Below are 21,634 nucleotides of genomic sequence, written 5' to 3' on the forward strand. Positions count from 1 at the left end.
TATGGGCTTCTTGGTTGCTTCTCTGATAAATGCTCTCCTTGCCCCACCTATCAGTTTAGGCGGATGGCCAAGTCTTGGTGGGTTTGCAGTTGTGCCATAATCTTTCCATTTTCGGGTTAATGGTTTTAACAATGCTCTGCGAGACGTTCAAAGCTTGGGATATTTTTTTATATAACCTAACCCTGCTTTAAACTTCTCCAAAACTTTAGCCCTGACCTGTCTGGTGTGTTCCTTGGTCTTCATGATGCTGTTTGTTCACTAAGGTTCTTCAACAAACCTCTGAGGGCTTCACAGAACAGCAGTATTTATACTGATATTAAATTACACACAAGTGGACCCTATTTACTAATTAGGTGACTTCTGAAGGCAGTTGGTTCCACTAGATTTTAGTTAGGGGTATCAGAGTAAAGGGGGCTGAATACAAATTAACGTCACATAATATTTTGAAAACCATTTATCATTTTCCTTCCACCTAACAATTATGTGCCACTTTGTGTTGGTCTATTACATAAAATTCCAATAAAATAAATGTACGTTTTTGGTTGTAACATGACAAAATGTGGAAAATTTCAAGAGGTAAGAATACTTTATTAAGCCCTTTATTAAAAAATAAAAAAAAAACAATGTCCCACAATGTAGATCCATCGACAATCAGGATGCCTGCCACCACGAACGCTCCCGCGGTCTAACTGCTCCGCCATGTGACTTTTCTTAGTATGCACTTTCTGGGCATCTTTTCTAGAATTAATTACCCTTTGGGATGGTATCAAGAGGTGTCACTCAGCTATTTTACTTGTACAGATTTGTGTTGAATTTCTCCTAGCTACAAAGTAGATGCACCCATGTTATTTTTAATTTAGGTTCAAAAGTGGAGTTCTGCTTTAATAATAATGGTTCCTTGACATTCAAACTTTTCTGTGTCTGTGGCTTTCTTTTGTCACCTCCTATATCTACATTTTATCTGAAATTTGTTTAGGCACAGATTTGTAAATGTAACATCAGTCAAGGCAAAATCACTGTCCATAAAGGGTCAGTCAGCAGCTGATTAGAGGAGCATGTGAAATTCTAACCACAGAGGCTTCTATAAAGAATAATCCTTGATTTGAGAAAAACTCTGAAAGGGTTTAAGAAATAAACAATGACATCATTTCTTTGCTTATAAAACATTTCAGCCGCTTGTGATGCAGTCCACAGCTGGCTAAAGTGCTGACAATGTCCTTCATGAATGAATCATTAGTGGTTAATATTCATAACAGTGAGATGTGCTAGACCAGTGACGTAGTGAGTGACGGCCCTGCATATGGAAAAGATGATGATCACTACAAAATTCCTACACAACGTACAATTGTTTAAAAGTTGAACTTGTTTTTTTTGGAATATACAGTATACCTGTAAAAAAAAAAGAAAGTCAGATGAACTTAAAGGAAGTGCATTGCGAGCCACACAGGCAAGTGTGCTGGAAAGGAGGCTGCATATGTAAGGATTTCTGTACTGTTGTAAGCACAATGGAGACAATTTATTACCATTATACAATATAGTTTAGTTTGGTTTTCTTTTACACAAGGACTGTGTTTCAGTCACATTCTGGTACTGACATCAGAATATGTCTGTATGATCAGTAAAGAATAATAAGCATTCCTCAAAAAAAATTATTGATTAAACCCACCTTTTTTTTTTTTTTTACCACTACTATTCCTTTTTATTGACTTTTGTAACTTACAGATGCAGGAATTTAGAAACTGGATGAAAGGTTTAGCAATGTAAGCACTTTTTGGATAGATAATGAGTGCATTTTATATGCACTTATATACTGTAAATCAGACCACAAATGAGGGACAAGTGAGGAGGAACAGAGAGACTTTGTTAAAAATGAGGGACAGTCCCTCAAAATTAGGGACAGTTGGGAGCTATTGAATAGGGACCAAGTTTACCAATCCACTGGAATGTTGTTCTTTTAACCATGTTCAGAGAATTGGACTGCATGCAGTGTTGTAAAGCTAGAGTATCTATAGACATAAGACAGCAATGTTAAAAGTCTTAAGCCAGGTACACAGTGCAAGTTTTTTTTTTTGTTCAACTCAGCAGGTTGAATGAAAAAATGTACCAACACAAGTGATGTTGGTGTGGTGATCTCCCCCCCTGTGCTGACAGAATTTACTGGCATTACCATTGGCTTGTGAGCACTGATTGCATGCTAGTTTTCCAGCATGTCCCTTCCTGCTGAACTGTCCAATTTTTTGGCAGTAGGGTTGATTTACTAAAGGCAAATCCACTTTGCACTTCAAGTTCACTGCAAGTGCACTTGAAAGTGCAGTTGCTGTATATCTGAGGGGGACATGCAAGGAAAATAAAAAAACAGCATTTTTGCTTGTACATGATTGGATAATAAAATCAGCAGAGCTTTCCCTCATTTCAGATTTTCCCCTAAGATCTAAAGCAACTGCACTTCCAAGTGCACTTGCAGTGCACTTGTAGTGCAAAGTGGATTTGCCTTTAGTAAATCAACCCCAGTGTGTACGCAGCTTTAGGCAGAACTCTATCTTAAAGTGACCCTGTCACCACAGTGTCCCAAAAATATATTTGTAAAAATATACCTTTCTGGTGACCCACATCTTGAAAAGCAGCCACTTCACTGCTCCCCAGCTGCTGCATGTGTTTACCCTTTTTAGGTGTGTGCAATATCTGCATCCCCACCACTTGCAGTGGTGTCTCCTACTGGCTTGTACTGTACATCAACTACAGGAAGTAGGAGCCAGTGGGTGGAACCACAATGTGCAGTGGGGGAAAAGGATATTCAACCAACTCGAAGGGTTTAACACAGGGGTAGGCAACCTCGGCCCTCCAGCTGTGGTGAAACTACAAGTCCCACGAGACATTGCAAGACCCTGACAATCACAGGCATGACTCCTGGAGGCAGAGGCATGATGGGATTTATAGTTTCACTACAGCTGGAGTGCCGAGGTTGCCTAACCTTGGTCTAACACTTGCAATGAACTAAAAGTAACAAATGGCAGTGTTTCAACACATGGACCACTGGGAAGGTAAGCATATTCATTATTCCTTTATAGGTATGCTTTTGTATATAAGTAAACCTGTGGTGACAAAGAGTACATTTAAGAAATGAATTAGATAGCTTATTAAATTGTATATCAACACAAGAACAAAAATGTAATATATTGCAGCTTACCAGTTCCTAGATGTAGTGGCTGCATTAGTTTTCATTCCTCAGGCTTTTTTCTTTTCACCTCATAATCCTGTGAATTCCACACTTTCTGCCCCTTCTTGCCTATACTTGTGTGAACAATGATGTTCAGATTTAAAGTTACACTTAAGCAAAAACTGAAAATTAAAGTGGACTTTGCATCAAATGCATTTTTTACATCAAGTACATGCACAGCAATCTATAACACTTTCATGTATTTATTACCCCCCGTGGTGTTCATAGGAATGTCAATTCCTCTATCTGTCTTTCTTTTTAAAGTCAGAACTATATTTATGGTGTGTATGTGCACTGGGTTTACGGAAAACGCAAATAATATAAATTAGGTTATTTCTCTAAATAAAATTCAGCCACAGAATACTGCAGAAAGCCTTCAACTGTGGTTTATAATTTGAAGTGCAGCTGCCTTTCCTTTCTTGAGTATTGAATATTTTGCATACTTGCCATTTATGTTTAGAACCTTTAAAGGAAATATGATAAAAATCAATGCGTGATGTTGTGCTCTAGGTATTGGCTAAGTGAATGTACAATAAAACACATATGGAATAAAATCCTAGGTAGTAATAACACAGTGCTAAGGAGTAGCCAATAAATGAATAGATATAAAGTGCAAGTGCTAAAATTGACAGTAGCAAAGGAAACTTTGTGTAAACTAATGTTACCATAATGAAAAAAGCACATAGGTAATTATAAGAGTCTAATGTACTCACATTAAAAAGTAAATAAAGCACAGCACCACGAGGGGCGAGCTCGCAACCTGACGTCACTTCTGGTGCCTATCTGTTCCAATGCGTAGCATCACGATCACGTGACCTTATCAGGGATAAAAGATAGGTGTTGGAAGTGTCCTTAAATGGCTATAAAATTATGTTAAACGAGCGGCCATTTTCTTGTAGCCTCTTGTTAATAGATGATATAGCGGCCATTTTCCAGTGGATATAGGCAGCGGTTTAAACACGCGGCCATATCCCTCTCGTTCAACTTTCTTTTTATGGCCACAGTGATTCCCAAAACACTATAGATAAAATCGTAACATGATTGATAAAAAAACTGTTATAGAACCACCAGGTAAAAACAAAAATAAAAAACTTAGGACAGCTAGCAAGCGGACATTTTCTTGAAGTCCTATATAACTAAATAGTACGACGGACATTTTTTTGTAGATAAAGGTTGCGGTTTGTAACTGAAGCCATTATCCTGTGGTCTTCTGATTTATCTTGATCGTAATAGTTATTAGAAAACAGTCATTGCCCAATTCCAACACAAGTAATATACTCTAGTGGGATCCTGAGAAAGGGAATTGTATAATAACAGTATGGCACCATCAATGGGAGTCTTATTAACTCTGAGTACCAGAAAAGAGCACAATCAAAAAAAAATTTTCTAAGAGTGTGTCATATATAGCGCATAGCTGCACAGGGAACACCAGAAGTGATATCAGTGATATCATAAAACATAGTAATATAAATCTGCGTAAACATAATAGAAAAACACAAGTTTGGGTATTTAGACAATAGTAGACAGGTTATGTATATAGTAGAGACATTAGAAGGCTGGATAATTAAGGCAGAAAGATAAAGGGAGGGGGCTGTGAAAATACAAAAGATACTATGTGGCGAAATATATCCCAATAGTTGGATAAAGTGCATATTCTGTATATATTAAAAAATCATTAGTAAAGCGATTATAGTCAAATTCAATATACAAGAAATACTATATATCAAAATGTAGCCCAATAGTTGGATAAAGTGCATATTCTATATGCATTAAAAATCATTAATAAAGCAATTAAGGGCAAATTCAATATTCAATCCCCAAGGTGCAAAAGTATCTAATATAAAAATCCATTTGGATTCTAGCTGGCTCAAGGTCCTGACTTCATCAGGGCCGTTTTTTCCACTGGGCACGCTGGGCAGTTGCCCGGGGGCCCCACTTGCCTGGAGGGCCCCATCCAGAGCCGATCCTCAGCGCTGCAATCTGCTGCTTAAGTTGACTGACTGCACTGGTTGCTCACTTGCTAGAATCGCCAGCCGCCCGGCGTCTAGCTAGCAACCAGTGAGGTCAGTCAGAGGCCGTGGCTGTCCCAGCATTCATAGCGCGCCGCGGCCCCCCAGCATTCATAGCGCACTACGGCATCCCCATCAGCTAGTGAACAAGCTCCGTCCACCTCTGCCATGTTCTTCAGACAGCGTGGAGAGGGAGCGGAGCGGAAAGACGGCCCTTGATAGCTGGCGCTGCCCTGCTCTGCTGTGAGTGACACACTGTACTGCACCAGGCTGGTGGCCTCAAGTAAGTCTAACACTTAAGTAAGTTCAAGTTGTGCATAAAACACAGCCACTGTCTGTACCCCTCAAAAGCTGCCACTGTGCCCCTCAAAAGCTGCCACTGTGCCCATCAAACACAGCCACTGTGCCCATCAAAGCTGCCACTGTGCCCATCAAACACAGCCACTGTGCCCATCAAACAGCCACTGTTCCCATCAAAGCTGCCACTGTGCCCAAACATAGCCACTGTGCCCATCAAAGCTGCCACTGTGCCCATCAAACAGCCACTGTGCCTATCAAAGCTGCCACTGTGCCCATCAAAAGCTGCCACTGTGCCCATCAAAAGCTACAAATGTGCCCATTAAACGCAGCCACTGTGCCCATCAAACGCAGCCACTGTGCCCATCAAAAGCTGCTACTGTGCCCATCAAAAGCTGCCACTGTGCCCATCAAACACAGCCACTGTCACCATCAAAGCTGCCACTGTGCCCCTCAAACAGCCACTGTGCCCATCAAAGCCGCCACTGTGCCCATCAAAAGCTGCCACTGTACCCATTAAACGCAGCCACTGTGCCCATCAAATGCAGCCACTGTGCCCATCAAATGCTGCCACTGTGCCTTTCAAAAGCTGCCACTGTACCCATCAAACACAGCCACTGTGCCCATCAAACACAGCCACTGTGCCCATCAAACACAGCCACTGTGCCCATCAACCACAGCCACTGTGCCCATCAAAGCTGCCACTGTGCCCATCAAAAGCTGCCACTGTGCCCATTAAATGCTGCCACTGTGCCCATCAAAAGCAGCCACTGTGCCCATCAAATTTATGTGTTATATTGTCCAAACGTTGTGTTAATGTTTAAACACTGATTTTGTTGGAAGTACCAATAAATATGTGCCAGCTCTGGAGTGGAAAATAACTGTTTCTATCCACATTTTTAAAATGTGTTTTTGTAGTGAGCCTCCCATCTCTTTGTGTAATGTCCAGATCTAAAAAGGATACAGACTTCTTACTAATATCCCAAGTAAGCTTGATATTTCTATCATTGATATCAAGTCTTTCGAGAAAGTATACCAGTTGGTTCTGTTCGCCTTTTCACAGGATAAAAATGTCCTCAATATAAATCATTTAAAAATCACCAGTTCTGTGGGTGTATTTGGGAAGATAGTTTCATCCTCCCATTGGGCCATGAACAGCCCAGCTACACTGGGGGCAAATTTAGCTCCCATAGCAACTCCAGTTTTTTGGAAGTAATACTTGTGATTATACCAGAAGTATCTGTTCTTTAGACAAAAATCAAGACCTTTGACAAGGTACTTTCTTTGGATACAGGGTAACGTAGTATGTGTTCTTAGGCCCCATTTTGTGGCTTTGCACGCTTGGTGGTGAAAAATTACAGTATATAACAACAGCGACCCTAAAACGCATATAACAAAAAAGAGAGAATATAGTTCTCCCAAGAGGACCACTTCTAGGACACAGCGATTGATTCAAAAAAGTTTTATTATATTGAAAAAACACACACAAATTAATGAAAAAGAGGGGGCTAACAGTTTACCACACAGGTAGTTTAAAAATAGGACAACGTTGCCATATGTTAAAAAGAAGGGGAATCGCAGCTGCGCATACCATTCACACCCACATTCACAGTACCCAAATTGAAACAATCACTTTAGTCAAACATTAGCACTTGTAATTGCAGACTTATATAGTAGTATAAAGCTCAATTCTCAGAAGCCACAATTATAATACCGATGCAGTTACAGAGCAACTTGGTTGTAGACTAAAAATAGTGAGTCAAAAAACCCGTGTAGATGTGGGTGGTGTTAGGTGAATTGGTGAGTTCTTAGCTGCCATGTACTCAAAAAACACACAGGGTATCGTTATTGCTGTCCACAAATGGATTATGATCAGTCCCTTTGGAGCTGAGATAATCAAGAGGAGCAGGCTTAGGCATTGAGTCACTTTAACAGTGTGGATACATCTTCAAAGGCTGAAAACCGGGGGACAGGAACAAACACAGCTGTGTAAATATACTTAGTTCAAGGCACTCTCACCATATCATACATCCCGTTCATTTCACTGTACCTCTACCCATCAGTCCGGATTAACACATGCTCAGGATGAGCCGATATCCTGACGCCTTTATGTTTTCCACTGTGTATCACTGTGAAGCAGGAAGATGGAAAAGGAACGACAGCTTGTAATCCAATGATTGGAACCAAAAAACCTGCATGAATGACACTTTATACACAGTGGAAAACCTCAAGGCGTCAGGATATGGGCTCATCCTGAGCATGTGTTAATCTGGACTGATGGGTAGAGGTACAGTATCTACAAAAACTAGAGGTATCTACAAAAAAATGGCCGTCGTACTATTTAGTTATATAGGACTTCAAGAAAATGTCCGCTTGCTATAACTACTAGCTTCCTACGTTTTTTATTTTTGTTTTTACCTGGGGTTTCTATAAAAGTTTTTTATCAATCACGTTGGAGAGAGAGAGAGAGGAGAGGATGCTGGCACTGTTTGTTCGCCGATTGCCCAGCCCTTCACACACACATGCACAGGAGCGTGGAGAGACGAGAGGCACCACACATAGGAGCAAGTTCCTGCCTGTGAGAGAGGCCAGGAGGCGGGCTCTCTGTATGTGCATGGACGGAGCTGGCGTTAACGTCGGCCATGAGTGCTGTGGATAGGGCTCCGGTGGAAGCTGTCCCTCTTGCTCCCCCCCCTCCTACAGTACCTGACCGCAAGATTGTGTTTCCAGTGCGATCCCATCGTGCTGGTTCTCGGCGACAGGGTACTGTGCATGTCGCGCTGGCTCACTCATCGGGAAAGGAAAACTTTTTTTTCCTTTCCCGATGAGTGACAGGCAGTGCTGACAGCTGTCTGGTATGAATCCTGAGGGGGAACGCCGTGCCAAATTTTAAATGAAAAAAACATCGTGGGTTCCCCCCAGGGGCATACCAGGCCCTTGGGTCTGGTATGGATTGTAAGGGGAACCCCTACGCCGAAAAATCAGCGTGGGGGTCCCCCCAAAATCCATACCAGACCCTTATCCGAGCACGCAGCCTGGCCAGTCAGGAAAGGGGGTGGGGATGAGCGAGCACCCCCCTCCTGAGCCGTACCAGGCCACATGCCCTCAACATGGGGGGGTGGGTGCCTTGGGGGAGGGGGGCGCCCTGCGGGCCCCCCCACCCCAAAGCACCTTGTCCCCATGTTGATGAGGACAAGGGCCTCTTCCCGACCACCCTGGCCGTTGGTTGTCGGGGTCTGCGGGCGGAGGGCTTATCGAAATCCGGGAGCCCCTTTAATAGGGGGGCCCTCAGATCCCGGCCCCCCACCCTATGTGAATGAGTAGGGGGTACCCATTCACCTAGGGAAAAAGTGTCAATAAAAAAAAACACGCTACACAGGTTTTAAGAGTAATTTATTAGGCAGCTCCGGGGTCTTCTTCCGACTTCGGGGGTCTTCTTCTGACTTCGGGGTCTTCTTCCGACTTCTCCCGGTGTTCCGACTCTTCTCTCGGGCCCCTCCACTATCTTCTTCCAGCTCTTTTGCCAGCGGGGGCCCGGTCTGCTGCCGCTGTCTTGTCGCCGCTGTCCCATCGCTTCTTCTCTTCTTCTCTTCTTCCAATGTTGACACGATGCTCTCTCCGGCTGGAATGCTGTGTGCTAGCTGCAGAGCCATTTATATAGGCGGTGACCACGCCTCCTTGTGACGTCACGGTCCCAGCATGCGCAGGGACTCTGGCGTCATAAGGGGGCGTCACAACAGGGTCCCTGCGCATGCTGGGACCATGATGTCACAAGGGGGCGGGGTCACCCCCTATATAAATGGCTCCGCAGCTCGCACACAGCATTCCAGCCGGAGAGAGCGTCATGTCAACATCAGACCCTGCTGGCTCCCGCGATGGGGCTCGCAGGTGTCAAATCTCGCTGATAACTGTGGCGAGATTGACACAATATCGTGGTCACCTACTGTACCTGTGAGAGAAGTCTGGGAGGGGGTAAGGAGGTGGCTGAGCTTGTTAGTCCACCAGCGGAGGGTGGCACTTGGTGGTTGGAGCTACGGTGCCGGCCGGGAGATGGGACCAGGAGATGTAGTGAGGCAGTCGGCCCTACGGTAAACCCCCTGGAAGTTTGAAAGACCCACTGGAGATTCCCAGAGAAATTGAAGGTAGCCAACAGATTTTCCTAGCAGTGCTGACAGGTTGATGATCAAAGACCGGGTAGGCACAAATGAAATAAAATCTGTTTTAAAGTAAAGTGAATATTGAGCAAAGAGTTTATCGGTTTTATCAGTTTTAAAGTGCCCTGCGACAGATTGGTTAGCTTTTTGTTTGGATGCAGCAGTGGGACAATCTGTAAGGATTTGCATGAAAGAAATCAGCTCAGCAAGGGAGATAAATGGAAGAAACAGCTTAAAGAGGAAGGTGCGATTTTACTGTTTAGTATCTTCAACTAATGCTTTATTCCGCTTTTTATCTTTGCTGAAAAGATTGCTCTGTGGACTGTTCTTTAAAAACTTATATAACAAAACTGAGTTGAGACATTATTACTGAGAAGACGCTGGCGCTGTTTGCTCGCCGCTTTCTCTAGCCAAGCTAAAACAACGATTAGTGTAATTTTTAATGCCGTTGTCAGCATCACCACTATGTTAAGTTACTCCATTAACCAGCTGATAAATCTCAGCAGTTTTTTCATCCCACCGTGCATTGCAGTGATTAAACAACTAGGCCTTCTCCGTCGTCCATAGAAGTTCCAGCAGAAAGTTTGTCAGCTCACAGACAAGCCATACCATCCCGGTTCTCTGGTCAGCAACGCAAACTGTCACTTCACGCACGCGTCATCAGAGGGCTGTCTCCTATCGGGTATGTAGTTTGGACGTCTCCATGGTAACACCTCCCAGTGAGTGGAGAAATGAGTGGGAAATGTGGAGTGGACTATAGTCTGCTACAGCCAGTGCAAAGATTTGTTGCATCATCCAGCAGCAAAACTGAACTTTTAAATGCACAGTCTATTACTAACAAATCCTGCCTCTTTCATGATCATATCCTGGATAAAGGTTTGGACTATATGTGCATTACAGAGACCTGGCACCAACCAAATACCTTTTTTTCTTTAAATGAGAGTTGTCCCCAAGGATATAGCTACCTCCAAAAAGCTTGCAGCACAGGGCGCGGTGGGGGCCTGTTAGTCATATATTGTAGTGATCTGGAGCTATCTCTGCAGCCATTACCTGAACTGTCTTTGTTTGAATGCCTTGCATTTAAATGTAAGTCCCCTTCCCCTGTGCTGTTCCTCCTTATTTATCTACCACCAAGACTAAACCCATCATTTATCATTGAGATGTCAAATCTTCTTACAACTTTTTGCACATCCTCTGCCGATGTTATTATTCTGGGCGATATGAACATTCACGTTGACACCCCTTTTTGCCGTTTTGCAGCTGAATTTCTTCAACTACTGGATTGTTTTAATCTAAATCAACTTGTTGATGTCCCCCCACACACCAGGGGGCATACCTTGGATCTGGTCATTACAAACTCTGCTCTCCTTACCAACTTGCAGGTGTATGACCTAGGCGTGTCTGATCATAAGGCTATTTCCATTGATTTGCCATCCTCATCCAACCTTTGCAAGCCTAAGCGGGAACATCAGTTTCAGAAATCTAAAAAACATAAATCAACGAAGCAGTGGATTACTACAATAGTCAACTTGCAGCCTTTTTGACCTTCATGCCCCTGTTAAAACTAGAACAGTCACCTTTACCCGCTCAGCTCCCTAGTTTACAGATGAGCTTCGTAAGATGAAGGCATCAGGGAGGGTCCTTGAGCGGCGCTTTAAAGCATCTGGCCTTACTGTCCATAAACAAATTTACCGAGAGCAACAACAAAAATATGCACAGTCCCTCAAAGAGGCAAGGTGACAGTTTTACTCCAATGCCATCAGAAATAGCCCAGGAAATTCTAAGCAGCTTTTTTCCACTTTAAACCACCTTCTTAAACCAAAATCCCCTCCACTTACTGCCCTTACAGAAGAGCAGTGCAATAAATTTATGGATTTCTTTACATCAAAAATAGCACATATTCGCTATTTCCTTTCTGGCCCTCCCACCCAAATTGACCCCCCAACATATATTGTCTCCAAACCCCTAAACTGCCTTCCTGAGGTGTCATTAGAAGAGGTGCAGAACATCATCAGGAAGATGAAACCCTCTACCTGTCCCCTGGACCCTCTCCTAACCTCCCTGGTAAAAACTCATATCGCTGTCCTAAGTCCCCTGATCACCGCTGTCATAAATCATTCCCTTCAAACTGGTCACGTTCCTTCTGTTTTGAAAAATGCCATCATCAGACCCATGCTCAAAAAACCTACTCTTGATCTGGAAGTCCTGCTTAATTATAGGCCTATCTCCAATCTCCCCTTCATGTCAAAAGTACTTGAGAAAGCCATTGCCTTTCACCTTCAGGATCACTTCAAACATAATAACCTTTTTGAAAAATTCCAGTCAGGTTTCCACTTTGCTCATAGTACAGAGACTGCCCTCGACAGAGTTACAAATGATCTCCTTATATCATCTGATACTGGCTTTCCTTCCCTTCTTATTCTCCTGGATCTTTCGGCTGCATTCGATACTGTTGATCATGGCATTCTTTTAAACCGGCTCCATTGCACTGTTGGACTCAATGACAAAGCCATCAGTTGGTTCAAATCATACCTCACAAACAGGATAGAATACATCTCCCTGGGCCACTCCAAATCAAATCCGCATACATTTACCTGTCCCCCAGGGGTCAGTTCTTGGCCCCATTCTTTTTATTCTCTACCTTACTCCCCTTGGCCAAATTATTAGCCGCCACAAAATTTAATTTCACTGCTATGCCGATGACACACAGCTATATGTAAATGCAACAGCTGAAACCCCATCCTCACAGTCATCCCTATCAGTAGTCACCACCTGCCTGGAGGAGATAAAGGTATGGATGGAGCACAACTTTCTTCAGCTAAATAGTTCCAAAACTGAAGTTATCATGATTGGCACTCCTTACCAGACCAAATCATCATTCATAACCAGCATTACCTTTTCTGATTCTAATATCCCTCTTTCATCAACAGTTACAAATCTAGGTGTAAAAATGGACTCCCAACTCACTTTTGAAGCCCATATAAATTATCTATGTAAGACTTCTTTTTACCACCTTTGTAATATTTCTAAACTCTGTCCCATTCGTTCCTTACCAGATGATGAAAGGCTGGTTCATGCCTTTGTCTCCTCCAGACTGGACTACTGTAACACACTTCTCATCGGGATTCCTAGAAAGAGTCTGCATAGGCTTCAGTACATCCAAAACTCTGCAGCAAGGATCCTGATGGGAGTGCGGAAACATGAGCACATTACTCCTCTTCTCCACTCACTCCATTGACTTCCTGTCTCCGCCAGGATTGAGTACAAGGTTTCCTTCCTTACGTACCAATGTATACATGGACATGCCCCTCAAAGAACTTCTTAAACCACAAAACACATTGCGTTCCCTCCGCTCCGTGCACTCAAACCTTCTTCAAACACTTAGAACTAGACAATGGGAGACAGGGCTTTTTGTGCAGCTGCCCCATGCTTGTGGAATGCCCTTCCTGACACTTTGAGGGCTACTCAATCCATTGACTGTTTTAAAAAAGGTCTTAAGACATTTCTTTTTAGCAACGCTTTTTGCTCTTTTTAGATGTTTGTTCCTTTGTATCAATTGCTCATTTTAACTTCTAGCGCTTTGAGATCTTTTGATGTTAAGCACATTATAAATAAAATGTATTATTATTTTATTATTATTATGTTACGATTTTATCTATAGTGTTTTGGGAATCATTGTGGCCATAAAGAAGAAAGTTGAACGAGAGGGATATGACCGTGTGATTAAACCGCTGCCTGTATCCCCTGGAAAATGGCCGCTTTATCATCTATTAACAAGGGGCTACAAGAAAATGGCCGCTCATTTAAAATAATTGTATAGTTATTTAAGGACACTTCCAATGCCTATCTTTTATCCCAGATGATGTCAGGGATAAAAACGTGATCGTGACGCTACTCATTGGAACAGATAGGCACCGGAAGTGACATCAGGTTGTAAGCTCGCTGCTCGTGGTGCTGTGCTTTGTTTGTTTACTCTTTAACCACTTGTCGACCGCCATACGCCGATGTACGTCCAAAGTTTGGCGGCATATCGTTGTTTCGGCAGCAGCTAGCTGCCATAACCCCGGTATCCCCGTTTTCGTGCGGCGGTCGGCTTTCAGATAAAAGTGGTCTCTACGGCGGATTCGCCATGAGATCACTTTTATCGGTGGCGGGAGAGGGGCCCCCGCCGCGATCTGGTGCCCTCCGCCGCTTACCGGAGCCGTCGGTAGCAGTGGAGGCGATCACGTCTGTCTCCCTGTTGTGCCTGGAGACGAGTGAGGCTAAGATTGCGCCCACTCGCCTCCATGACACTGCTAGGCGGAAGCGACGTCAAAACGTCATTTCCGCCCATACGTCTTAAAGGCACATTTTTTTAAATGTCATTTTTTTTAATTACTTTTTTTTTTTTTTATTGCATTTTAGTGTAAATATGAGATCTGAGGTCTTTTTGACCCCAGATCTCATATTTAAGAGGTCCTGTCATGCTTTTTTCTATTACAAGGGATGTTTACATTTCTTGTAATAGGAATAAAAGTGACACAATTTTTTTTTTAAAACAGTGTAAAAATAAATAAAATCATGTAAAATAAATAATAAAAATGACAAAAAAATTTTAAAACCCCCCGTCTCGATGATCTCGCGCGCAGAAGCGAACGCATACGTGAGTAGCGCCCGCATATGAAAACGGTGGTCAAACCACACATGTGAGGTATCGCCGCAATCCTTAGAGCGAGAGCAATAGTTCTAGCCCTAGACCTCCTCTGTAACACAAAACATACAACCTGTAGAATTTTTTAAACGTCGCCTATGGAGATTTTGAGGGTAAAAGTTTGACGACATTCCACGAGCGGGCGCAATTTTGAAGCGTGACATGTTGGGTATCAATTTACTCGGCGTAAAACTTTCTTTCACAATATAAAAAAAATTGGGCTAACATTACTGTTGTCTTATTTTTTTATTCAAAAAAGTGAATTTTTTCCCAAAAAAGCGCGCTTGTTATGCCCTGTACACACGGTCGGATTTTCCGACGGAAAATGTGTGATAGGACCTTGTTGTCAGAAAATCCGACCGTGTGTGGGCTCCATCACACATTTTCCATCGGAATTTCTGACACACAAAGTTTGAGAGCTTGCTATAAAATTTTCCGACAACAAAATCTGTTGTCGGAAATTCCGATTGTGTGTACACAAATCCGACGCACAAAGTGCCACGCATGCTCAGAATAAATTAAGAGACGAAAGTTATTGGCTACTGCCCCGTTTATAGTCCCGACGTACGTGCTTTACGTCACCGCATTCAGAATGATCGGATTTTCCGACAACTTTGTGTGACCATGTGTATGCAATACAAGTTTGAGCCAACATCTGTCGGAAAAAATCCATGGATTTTGTTGTCGGAATGTCCGATCAATGTCCGACCGTGTGTACAGGGCATAAGACCGATGCGCAAATACGGTGTGAAAAAAAGTATTGCAATGACCGCCATTTTATTCTCTAGGGTGTTAGAAAAAAACGATATATAATGTTTGGGGGTTCTAAGTAATTTTCTAGCAAAAAAAACTGTTTTAAACATGTAAACACCTAAATTCCAAAACGAGGCTGGTCCTTAAGTGGTTAATGTAAGTACATTTGGCTCTTTTATTTTTTTAATAAAACCTACCTAGTCACAATATACTTCAAGATCTGGGCCTGCATTTTTTCTCTCTCCTATACACCATATTGGACCTGGAGCTTCCCCCTCCTTTTCTTATACCTACTGCTGAGTTATACAAAGAAAAATTCCTACTTGCCTATGGTAGGAATCCGGATTACCTCCACCATGTTTACATTTTCTCACGCTGTTACCTTACGGCGGTAAGGTAAGGGACCACCTTGCACAGAGGTGTAATTTATACTGAAGAACTCTGTCACCAAGTCACCAATAATTTCCCCTGGATCTGCACTAAGTGCTATTTGGAATAACATGTCACTACTCTAGTTCACCCTTATATGGACTTCCTTTTTTACTATTAGCACTTCAATATTTATCTGAAGAATTACCTATGTGTTTTTTTTCATTGTAACATTAGTTTACACAAAGTTTCTTTCACTACTGTCACTTTTAGCACCTGCAATTTATATCTATTCATTTATTGGCTACTCCTTAGCACTGTGTGATTACTACCTAGAATTTTATTCCATATGTGTTTTATTGTATATTCACTTAGCCAATACCTAGAGCGCAACGTCACGCATTGATTTTTATCCTATTCGCTATTTGGGTTTTGGCTGACTTATTTGTTGTTTGCTGCAACTAGGATTGTATCCCTGCTATTATAGGCAGCGCAGGACTACTCCTTTCTCTTTCTTCTTTTTAAAGTAAATATGTCACAAACTTTTCAAGCTGAGTAAATTATAAAAAAATTGCATAATTAGAGGTCACCTTTAGTGAAAACTACATGTCAAAATGATCAATTGATCCAGAGATATAACAGTGTCAGAAACCATGAAATCAGACCGAGACAGAAGTACAGTTAAAATCACACTTGTTTAATAATAAAAGTAAAAAGAACAAACGTAGTCAAAACATAGCCAGAGTTCAAGAGAGGAAGTGCATAAAAAATAGCCACGTCCGTAAATTATTGAAGACACAAAAATAAGGTAATACTGAGTATTACAAGGAGGGCGGACTTCATGGGCTAAGAAACAATGAAGAGGAAACAATTTAAAATATTTAAATTTATTAAGGTTAACAATTGCATAAAAAAAAAATAAGGATAAGAATTGTAGCATATATGCATCTATGTTTATTGTGCAGTGAGCCCTTGTATGTCTATGCATTTTGCCGCTAGGCTTCCTCAGGACACGGCCAAGGTTCACAGACGAGACAGATAAGAGAATATGTTTCTCTATCTTAGTTTTGAAGTACAATGTCATATACAGTCACGGTAAGGTGAATGATGCACTTAGAAGCTAAAAAATGGATTGAATATAGTTGAATCTATGAGCAGGGGCATATGATTAATTGGTTACTATTCCTGATTTTGAAAGGCCAAAGGGAGGAGGGGGCCCAAAGGTTTTCAACCTTTGCATGATGCAAAGCCTCCTGGACTTGTCCCCAAGTGGAACGCAGACCACGGAGATGCTCCTCTAATGCAGGAAAACTCTGCGGAACAAACGAGTCAGGCGACATGGAAGGATGGAAACCATAATTTGCCATAAACAGGGTCAATCGGAAAGCAGAATTCAAGGCACTGTTGTGAGCAATAGATTCACATGTATTATGTAAAATACATAATTTCGTTCTGTTATATTCATTATGTTACGTTAATTCGTTTTCGGATAATTCATTATTATTCATAGAGTGTCGATATTCGTTATACTGAATCTTGAATCATGTCGAATTCATTTGTTATATCCGCTATAATTTCTTTCATATTAGTTGAAATTCGATATTTATGTATGTATATTAGGGATGAGCTTCGTGTTCGAGTCAAACCCATGTTCGACTCGAACATCGTCTGTTCGCCGAATTGCGAACGATATGGGCCGTTCGCGCCAAATTCATGTGGCACGTCACGGCCCATAATTCACTGCGGCATCACAGTGCATTGCTGGCTGATGAATCACAGCGCCGTCTGAACAGAGAGCCGTAATTGCAGGAATACCTAGGGGCAAGATCTGACTTGGACACCTTTCCCACCGAAAATCCTCTGGGTTACTGGGTCTTGAGGATGGATCACTGGCCAGAGCTTGCACAGTATGCAATTGAGCTACTGGCCTGTCCTGCATCCAGCGTTCTTTCGGAACGCACATTCAGTGCTGCTGGAGGCTTTGTAACCGATCACAGGGTGCGTCTGTCCACCGACTCGGTCGATCGACTGACCTTCATAAAAATGAATCAGTCTTGGATCACCACCAGCTACCAAGCACCTGATGCTGATGTAACCGAATAATTTTTTTTGAAATCTCAGATCCCTTCAAAGACTGCCTATGCTGATGCTGAGTGACTATCCCTGAGTAATTATCCTCTTCCTCCTCAATCATCACTCTGATAGCTTATAAGAACATTTTTGGTTCTGGGCGCCACCACCAGTACCAAGGCCCAATTTTTCAGCCCCTGTTTAACAGGGGCATGTAATTACAATTTTTGATGCAATACTTTGCAGCAGGGCTCGTTTCTGCGTTACAACTAGAGTATCTGTGAGGGGTTGCAGTGTTGTTGCACCAGCACCAGTGCCTAAGGCCCAATTTTTCAGCCCCTGTTTAACAGGGGCCTGTAATTACAATTTTTGATGCAATACTTTGCAGCAGGGCTCATTTCTGCGTTCCAACTAGAGTATCTGTGAGGGGTTGCAGTGTTGTGGCACCAGCACCAGTGCCTAAGGCCTAATTTTTCAGCCCCTGTTCAACAGGGGCATGTAATTACAATTCTTGATCTAATATTTCACAGCAGGGCCCATTTCTGCACCCACCAAGAGCGAGTGAGGACTTACAGTGTTGTGGCACCAGCACCACCACCACCAAAGGCCCAATTTTTCTGCCCTTGTTCAACAGGGGCATGTAATTACAATTCTTGATCTAATATTTCACAGCAGGGCCCATTTCTGCACCCACCAAGAGCGAGTGAGGACTTACAGTGTTGTGGCACCACCACCACCAAAGGCCCAATTTTTCTGCCCTTGTTCAACAGGGGCATGTAATTACAATTCTTGATCTAATATTTCACAGCAGGGCCCATTTCTGCACCCACCAAGAGCGAGTGAGGACTTACAGTGTTGTGGCACCACCACCACCAAAGGCCCAATTTTTCTGCCCTTGTTCAACAGGGGCATGTAATTACAATTCTTGATCTAATATTTCACAGCAGGGCCCATTTCTGCACCCACCAAGAGCGAGTGAGGACTTACAGTGTTGTGGCACCAGCACCACTACCACCACCACCAAAGGCCCAATTTTTCTGGCCTTGTTCAACAGGGGCATGTAATTACAATTCTTGATCTAATATTTCACAGCAGGGCCCTGTGAGGGCTTACAGTGTTGTGGCTACAACACCTAAGGCCCAAATGCTGCTGAGTATATAGGGCAGGCCCCTACTTTCAAACATCTAACTTACAAACGACTCCTACTTGCAAACGGAAGGAGACAACAGGAAGTGAGATGAAATCTACCCCTAGGAAGGGAAATTCTCTCCTGTAAGAGTTAATATGGGTAAAACATTTCTCCTTTCCACTGATGCTTTCCATTCCTTGTTCCACAAAAAAAAACAAATTTTCAAAAAACATTTGTCATTGGGACAAAAAGTGAGGTGAAATCTTCTGAAGAGGAGGAAAGACAGCAAAACAAATGTCACAGGGGTGATAACCCTTCCCTATGTTTTCCAAAAAGCTTAAAAAAGATTTTTTGGCTGGAGCTAAACACGTTAAAAATGTACCCGTTAAAAATTACAAACAGATTCTACTTAACAACAAACCTACAGTCCCTGTCTTGTTTGCACCGCCTGTATACTGCTGTTCAGAGTATATAGGGCCTGGTGGCCTCACACCTTTCCTTATTTTAATTTGGGTGCGGAGTTCCCCTTAATATCCATACAAGACCCAAAGGGCCTGGTAATGGACTGGGGGGTACCCATGCCATTTGTCTCACTGATTTTCATCCATATTGCCAGGACCCGACATTACATTAAACCCGTAAGCAGTTTTAAATGAGATTTTTTCCTTTAAAAATGACATTTTGTGCAGGGACTGTTCTAAACACGGGAAACACGCGCCACTTTACAGGCATACTATAGACACACCCCAGGTACGATATTTAAAGGAATATTTCACTTTTTTTTTTTTTACTTTAACCACTTCAGCCCCGGAAGGATTTACCCCCTTCCTGACCAGAGCACTTTTTACAATTCGGCACTGCGTCGCTTTAACTGCTAATTGCGCGGTCATGCAATGCTGTACCCAAACGAAATTTGCGTCCTTTTCTTCCCACAAATAGAGCTTTCTTTTGATGGTATTTGATCACCTCTGCTGTTTTTATTTTTTGCGCTATAAACGTAAAAAGACTGAAAATTTTGAAAAAAAATGATATTTTCTACTTTTTGTTATAAAAAAAATCCAATAAACTAAATTTTAGTCATACATTTAGGCCAAAATGTATTCGGCCACATGTCTTTGGTAAAAAAAATGTCAATAAGCGTATATTTATTGGTTTGCGCAAAAGTTATAGCGTCTACAAACTAGGGTACATTTTCTGGAATTTACACAGCTTTTAGTTTATGACTGCCTATGTCATTTCTTGAGGTGCTAAAATGGCAGGGCAGTACAACCCCCCCCCCCCAAATGACCCCATTTTGGAAAGTAGACACCCAAAGGAAATTGCTGAGAGGCATGTTGAGCCCATTGAATATTTTTTTTTTTTGTCCCAAGTGATTGAATAATGACAAAAAAAAAAAAAAATTTACAAAAAGTTGTCACTAAATGATATATTGCTCACACAGGCCATGGGCATATGTGGAATTGCACCCCAAAATACATTTAGCTGCTTCTCCTGAGTACGGGGATACCACATGTGTGGCACTTTTTGGGAGCCTAGCCGCGTACGGGGCCCCGAAAACCCAGCACCACCTTCAGGATTTCTAAGGGCATACATTTTTGATTTCACTCCTCACTACCTATCACAGTTTTGAAGGCCATAAAATGCCCAGATGGCACAACCCCCCCCAAATGACCCCATTTTGGAAAGTAGACACCCCAAGCTATTTGCTGAGAGGCATGGTGAGTATTTTGCAGCTCTCATTTGTTTTTGAAAATGAAGAAAGACCAGAAAAAAATTTTTTTTTTTTTCTTTTTTCAATTTTCAAAACTTTGTGACAAAAAGTGAGGTCTGCAAAATACTCACTATACCTCTCAGCAAATAGCTTGGGGTGTCTACTTTCCAAAATTTGGGTCATTTGGGGGGGTTTTGTGCCACCTGGGCATTCCATGGCCTCCGAAACTGTGATAGGCAGTGAAGAGTGAAATCAAAAATTTACGGCCTTAGAAAGCCTGAAGGCGGTGCTTGGTTTTCGGGGTCCCGTGCGCGGCTAGGCTCCCAAAAAGTCCCACACATGTGGTATCCCCGTACTCAGGAGAAGCAACAGAATTTATTTTGGGGTGTAATTTCACAAATCCCCATGGCATGTTTGAGCAATATAACATTTAGTGACAACTTTGTGCAAAAAAAAAAAAAAAATAATTTGTCTCTTTCCCGCAACTTGTGTCACAATATAAAATATTCCATGGACTCGACATGACTCTCAGCAAATAGCTTGGGGTGTCTACTTTCCAAAATGGGGTCATTTGGGGGGGTTTGAACTGTCCTGGCATTTTATGCACAACATTTAGAAGCTTATGTCACACATCACCCACTCTTCTAACCACTTGAAGACAAAGCCCTTTCTGACACTTTTTGATTACATGAAAAAATTATTTTTTTTTGCAAGAAAATTACTTTGAACCCCCAAACATTATATATTATTTTAAAGCAAATGCCCTACAGATTAAAATGGTGGGTGTTTCATTTTTTTTTTTTCACACAGTAATTGCGCAGCGATTTTTCAAACGCATTTTTTGTGGAAAAAACACACTTTTTTAAATTTTAATGCACTAAAACACACTATATTGCCCAAATGTTTGATGAAATAAAAAAGATGATCTTAGGCCGAGTACATGGATACCAAACATGACATGCTTTAAAATTGCGCACAAACGTGCAGTGGCAACAAAATTAATACATTTTTAAAAGCCTTTAAAAGCCTTTACAGGTTACCACTTTAGATTTACAGAGGAGGTCTACTGCAAAAATTACTGCCCTCGATCTGACCTTCGCGGTGATACCTCACATGCATGGTGCAATTGCTGTTTACATTTGACGCCAGACCGACGCTTGCGTTCGCCTTAGCGTGAGAGCAGGGGGGACAGGGGTGCTTTTTTTTTTTTTTTTTTTTCTTTATTATTTTTTTGC

The sequence above is a fragment of the Aquarana catesbeiana genome, linkage group LG05 (assembly GCF_042186555.1).
Source record: "Aquarana catesbeiana isolate 2022-GZ linkage group LG05, ASM4218655v1, whole genome shotgun sequence".
Lineage (NCBI taxonomy): Eukaryota > Metazoa > Chordata > Amphibia > Anura > Ranidae > Aquarana > Aquarana catesbeiana.